Source organism: Mus pahari, chromosome 22 (assembly GCF_900095145.1).
Source record: "Mus pahari chromosome 22, PAHARI_EIJ_v1.1, whole genome shotgun sequence".
Classification (NCBI taxonomy): domain Eukaryota; kingdom Metazoa; phylum Chordata; class Mammalia; order Rodentia; family Muridae; genus Mus; species Mus pahari.
The window spans coordinates 1,341,475-1,347,357 of record NC_034611.1 but is presented as its reverse complement, the minus strand read 5'-3'; the positions used below and the strand labels follow the sequence as shown (position 1 = coordinate 1,347,357).

Here is a 5,883-nt window from a genome sequence, read left to right as displayed (position 1 = left end):
CTGAAGACACTGAGGTTCTCATCTTGACACAATGTTCAAGAAGCACACTGAAGACACTGTGGTACACTCTTTATGTTCTCATCTTCATGTACAAAAGGGTTTTTGACATCACAAAAATAAAAACACTGGGAATAGATACATTACTCAGTGGTTAAGAGCACTGGCTGCTCTTCCAGAGATCCTGAGTTCAGTTCCCAGCACTCATGTGGTGACTCACAACCAAATATAAACTGGATTTGATGCCCTCTTCTGGTATGTAAATGAACAGGCAGACAAAACACCCACATACATTATATATATATAGATAGATAGATAGATAGATAGATAGATAGATAGATCTTTTTTTAAAAAATGAAAATATCCATTCATCTAATATTGCATATCCTATAAGCCTTTCACAATTATAAGCTACAAAACTGAAACATAACTACTGTATGTATAATAACACTTAAATTTGATACCATTCTAAAATTGTTCATTATCAAACAAGCTATAAATATTAGATTTATATCAATTTAAAAATTACTTATGATTAAAAAAAAAATCAAGATATCAAAAAGATCCAAAGTTTTTATATGTTGTCTGTGGTCTCAAAAAAAACTACCTATCCATCCTATGTCAAAAAGAGTTTCTAGCTACAGGTCAATCCCATTACAACTGACCACTGTTACAGAAACCCAGTCACGTGTCTCAGAGTGACATCCAAAGGAAAGCAGGAGAGGCAGCTGACAAGCGGCTACAGACCCAGGAAGACCTGCAGCTCACAAAGGATGAACGGCCCAACTGTGTCTGGGCCGGGAAGACCTGCAGCTCACAAAGGATGAACGGCCCAGCTGTGTGTCTGGGACTTAACAGTCTACCTTTATCATCAATTACATCTTGCCCATGGTAAATTAAAAGCTCTACAGTTTTAAGAAACGGCATAGATCTTTATAAACATTTTACATCAGGACCCATTCTAGTTGCATGTACTATCCTCACTGACAGGCTACACACTATGTAAAACTAAGCATCATCCTTTAAAATGATGGTTCCCTAGTTAAGGATACTTGTTGCTCCTGAAGAACACCTGGTCCCAGCACCCACATGACATCTCAGACCTAGTTTCAGGGAGACAGCACCTTCTGATCATCTCAGGCACCAGTCATGAATATGGTGCACATTCATGAAGACAAAACACATTAATTATATAAAAGTTTTTAATATACTTTTTCATTTTAATTTTTTAAAGTAGGCACCTTCCAAAAAACTATTAAGGAATATCCAATTATAAATATCAATATTTCCTAAAAGCCAGTGAGAGTTTCTAAGCACACAGTTTACTCAATTATGACTGTAAGAGACACAATCCAGCCAAGGAACAATTACCAGAGGCGAGCCCATGCCGGGTGCCACATTGCCATTTTTATACTCATTTAATCCCCATCAGCTTGAGACAGAGGCTGGATTACCTACAAATAGCCACATGCACACTGCTATGGTTAATGCCCAGTTGGACAGGTTCAAAGTCCTCTTCTCCTCACCACACACTGAACTATGAAAGATTTCCCTTATTACCATTTTTTTCTGGGCCAAAGTCAAGGGCTGTAGTGACACAAGCACTTGGGAAGTAGAGGCAGAAGGATCAGTTCAAGGTTCCTTGGCTCCAGAGCAAACTCAATGCCAGCTTGGGCTATGAGTCTTAACAACAGCAACGAATGTCAAGTGTCTAATGTCCAGGGCAACTATAAAGAGCCATGGGGAGATATTCAAAGCCAACCACTGACATAAATATAGATTCCAATTATTATGGACAGGACTTATCAGATATTTTCTGACACCTAAGAGACACAATATTTTTGTGGGGTTTTTTTATTAGATGTTTTCTTCATTAACATTTCAAATGCTATCCCCAAAGCCGCCTATACCCTCCCCCCGCCCTGTCCCCCAACCCACCCACTCCCGCTTCCTGGCCATGGCATTCCCCTGTACTGGGACATATGATCTTTGCAAGACCAAGGGCCTCTCCTCCCACTGATGGCTGACTAGGCCATCCTCTGATACCTATGCAACTAGAGACACAGCTCAGGGGGTACTGGTTAGCTCATACTGTTGTTCCACCTATAGAGTTGCAGACCCCTTCAGCTCCTTGGGTACTTTCTCTAGCTCCTTCATTAGGGGCCCTAGAGACACAAAATTTTTAATGTGACTGATCATGCAGCACTTAACTCCATGCTGTCTGGTATTAACATAGTTCAACTTCACATTACTGATTGACTGTTTTCTTCCCATGAATATAAATGATCAGACATAAAGCACTTGACACAAAAGAAACAAAGGTAAAACAAAAGAACTAGGTACAGTGGTGTAGGGAGGATAAGATAGAAGGATTGGGAGCTCAAGGATAGCGTAAGCTACCCAGCAGAGCTACACACACACACACACACACACACACACACACACACACACACACCACAATAGTAATCAAAAAAAGATGGAGTTGGGCTAGGATCTAGCCAGTGGTAATGCTTTCCTGGCGTATGGGAGGACCTGGGTCCAGTCAAATTCTAAAGATGGAGATGGAAAGATGGGTCAGTAGTAAAGCACTGGCTACTCTTCCAAAGGCCCTGGGTTTGATTCCCAGAACTCACATGGCAGCTCACAACTGTCTATAACTCCAGTCCCAGGGAATCCAATGTTCTGTTCTGGTTTCCATGGGCAGACATGAAAGGCAGAAGAGAACACAGGTGAAGATATACATACACATAAAATAACTTAGAAAATATGCTAAAGCAGTTAGGTACAAAAACAGTTCTAATATTTCACTAACTACTTATTCTGGGATACTTTCTGCATTGTTTCGTATTTTAGACTTTCATCACTATCATTTTTAGTTTTTAATCTGTGTGTGTGTGTCTGTGTGTGCATATATATGAGTGGGACATGAAAATGCCACAGTGGGAATGTGGAGGTCAGAGGACACCTTGCAGATGCTCCATCCCAGAGCCCCACACAGTACAAATAGAGAGCTGGCTCTTACTGCATAGTTTCTGCTGTCCTTAAACTCCCAGTCATGTGCCACCAAACCTGAGGATCTGAGTTTGATCCCCAGGACTCACAAGGTAGAAGACAACAGTAGACTCACACAAGTTGTCCTATGCCTCCACAGTCGTGTACAGGCTTGGCAACGAATGGCTTTACCCAATGAGCCATCAAGACAGCCCTACCTATTTTTGTTATTTTATAGAAAGTCAGTCTTCCCTAGAACTTCATTCCAGGCAAGTCAAGTAAGGTAAAATACACAATTCAACCTTTTCCATGCTGAAGTATCCAGAAGCAAAGGGCTATAACATTACCTGTCTTAGCCACAAATAGTGCAGGGGGAAATCTGTGTGTGTGGCTGAGTAAATGATAAATGGGCATAATGATAACGGGTGAACTTGGCTATAGTTAGTAGAATGTTCTTTGTATTGTTGTTCTGACTTTACTGAAAGCTGAAATTGTATCCAACAGGAAGTTAAAAAATATATGCTACTAGAAATTTACCTACTTGAATACAAAACACTGTTTCTTAAGAAAAAACGGTAATTTGTGAAGAATATACTACACATGACCAACTAATCCCAACTAGACATCACTTTGGAGTAAATTTCATAAACTACTGCCATGCCATACCTTGAGACAGGTGCCCGAGATTGACAGTGGCCACATAAACCATGCATGCAGTTGGGCATTACGGATTTGCACACTTAATATAGGCCTGCAGCAAATCCACAATCAAGTGATATTTAGGTTGTCAGTAAAATAAGACACAAAGACTTGCTTTGTTAAAAAAAATTAGTAAGGTCTTAGTTTTTTAATTGACTTGCACTTTTCCTCTATAGTTCTATCGACAGTATAGTTGAATCCACTTAGAAAGGATGGGAAGAAACATCCTACTGAACCATCTGACAGTGTTACTATCTTTTTGCCCAACGCCCTTTTTATTTCAAGTGTTACCCCTCAGAAAACAAGACTACATCAGAATCCAAGTTCTATTTGGATTAAGAAAGTTCCCTAACACTGGATAACAGATCTTTGGTTACTGGAATACATTTAAAGGATCATCTGTATGAATTCTGTGAAATTTAGTCCCTTTTAAATTGCTTAGTGCATTCATGCCTATTGGGTGGTCCGTCTCCACTCAAGTACTTCTAAGCTTTCTTTGGGGGGGGGGGTGCATAGGAGATAATAATGCAAACTGCTCATATTGCAAAATGTTGCACCTAAATAATTGCAAGGACTTCCAGACTTGCCCCCCACCCCCACCCCCACCCCTCAGCGCACGCGCCCAACCAGGCTCTCATTCCCACCCCCTACCCAGGTCTCCTAGTTCAATCGCCTTGACTGCCTCTGCGAAGCTGGCCGGTCACCCTGCCCCGCTCCCCCCACCCCACAGAGACCCCACCGACACCCGAGTCCCGGTCCTCACGGTAGATCCTGCGGCCAAGCTTTGTGTTTCACCCAACTCCCCACGCCCGGGCAAGGTCACTACCTCCAACTCCTCCTTTAAGCCGGGCCGTCACGGTCCTAGTTCGCAGGAGGCTCGGCGGAACTTGCCTGTCATAGGCTATATTTTGTCCCCTCCGCCCCACCTCCCTTCCCCATTTCGGCGAGTTACGTCTTCGCCACTTGCCCATTATACAGAAATAGCCACCGCCATCGCCCCGGCCCCGCCGCCCCGCAAGGCCCGCGCGACCTCCGCGCGCCCCGCCGTCGCGCCGGCGCCCCCGCCCCGCCCCGCCCGGCCCCGGGCGACACCTGCACGGCTCCCGCGGCACACGCCCCCCCCCCCCGCTCTCCCCCAGGGCGGCCGAGGGCGGCGCGGGAGCGAGGCCGCGAGAGGCGGCCCCGCTGGCTCCCGGCGCTCTGCCTCGGAAGCCGCCGGCGGAAGTCGGGCCCGGCGGCGCCGCCCGCACCGGGATTTACCTGCGGGCCACGGACGCCCGGCAGACGGCTCCACATGGGCGAGCGCTCCCGAGAACCGACCCCGCTCTGCCGCCGCCGCCGACGCCGCCCGCTCCCTCCTCGGCTCCCGCCCCCCGCCTCCGCCTGCCCGCCGCCCTGCGCTCCCGCCGCGCCCTCCCGGGCCCGCGCCGCGCGACCCCGCCTGCGCCGCCGCGCCCGCGCCACGCCGCGCGCCCCCGCGCCGGCTCGCTCTCTCCGTCTCTCTCTCCCTCCGTCTCTCTCTCTCTCTCTCCCTGTCTATCTCCACCCCTCTCCGCCTCCCGCCGCGGTCTAGCGGCCATTGTTCGCCGCGCCGTTCCCGCCCCCTGGCGGCCTCCGGGACCCCCGCAGCCCGGGGCGCCGCGGGGCTGGGGCCGGGGGCCCTCCCGGGAGCTGCTGCGGGAGCACGCCGAGGGTGGCCGGCCCGCAGCTGCGGAGGTGCTCCAGCACCGGCGGGTCAGCCGCTCCCGCACCCGCTGCCCCTGGGCTCTCTAGCAGCCTGTCCCCACGCTCTGCTCCTACCTTTCCCGGCTCGCTGACTGCCCGCCTCTGCCGAGCTGGGGACGCGCGACCATCCCGCGTCCGTTCCGCTGCGGTGCGACGCAGGATTCGGCGGATCCTGCACCTTTCTAGACTGGAGGAGGAAGAAGGGGGAGGAGGGTAGCGAGCGGTATCAACCTGAAAACGCGAGCGAGCCCACATCATTCATCAGGAAAAGATAAATAATAAATATATTAAAGTCGTGTGCCCGTACAAAAAAAGAAATCTTTAGAGCCAAAAATGAGGATCGTCTTAAAACAGTGTCCTAGATCCTTGGTTTTTGAAGAGTGCTAGAAAACTCAAATTACTTGTTCTTTTCTCCTGGTTTAGATATGGGTTAGGTATGGCCAGATAACGTCAGCCTAGTTAAGACCAATG

General features: G+C 48.0%; 1 protein-coding gene across 8 annotated transcripts in view; it reads right to left on the bottom strand.

The window, feature by feature from the left end:
- Positions 1-5,507, bottom strand: part of Stau2 (staufen double-stranded RNA binding protein 2) — a 299,224-nt gene extending 293,717 nt beyond the window's left edge. For 2 of the 8 annotated variants that reach the window (XM_029533241.1, XM_029533242.1), the window contains exon 1: positions 2,631-2,649. The gene's annotated coding sequence lies outside the window, so the exon portion shown is untranslated. The other 6 variants (XM_029533243.1, XM_029533246.1, XM_021222069.2 and 3 more) reach the window with 6 other exon arrangements.
- Positions 5,508-5,883: the final 376 nt, after the last annotated feature.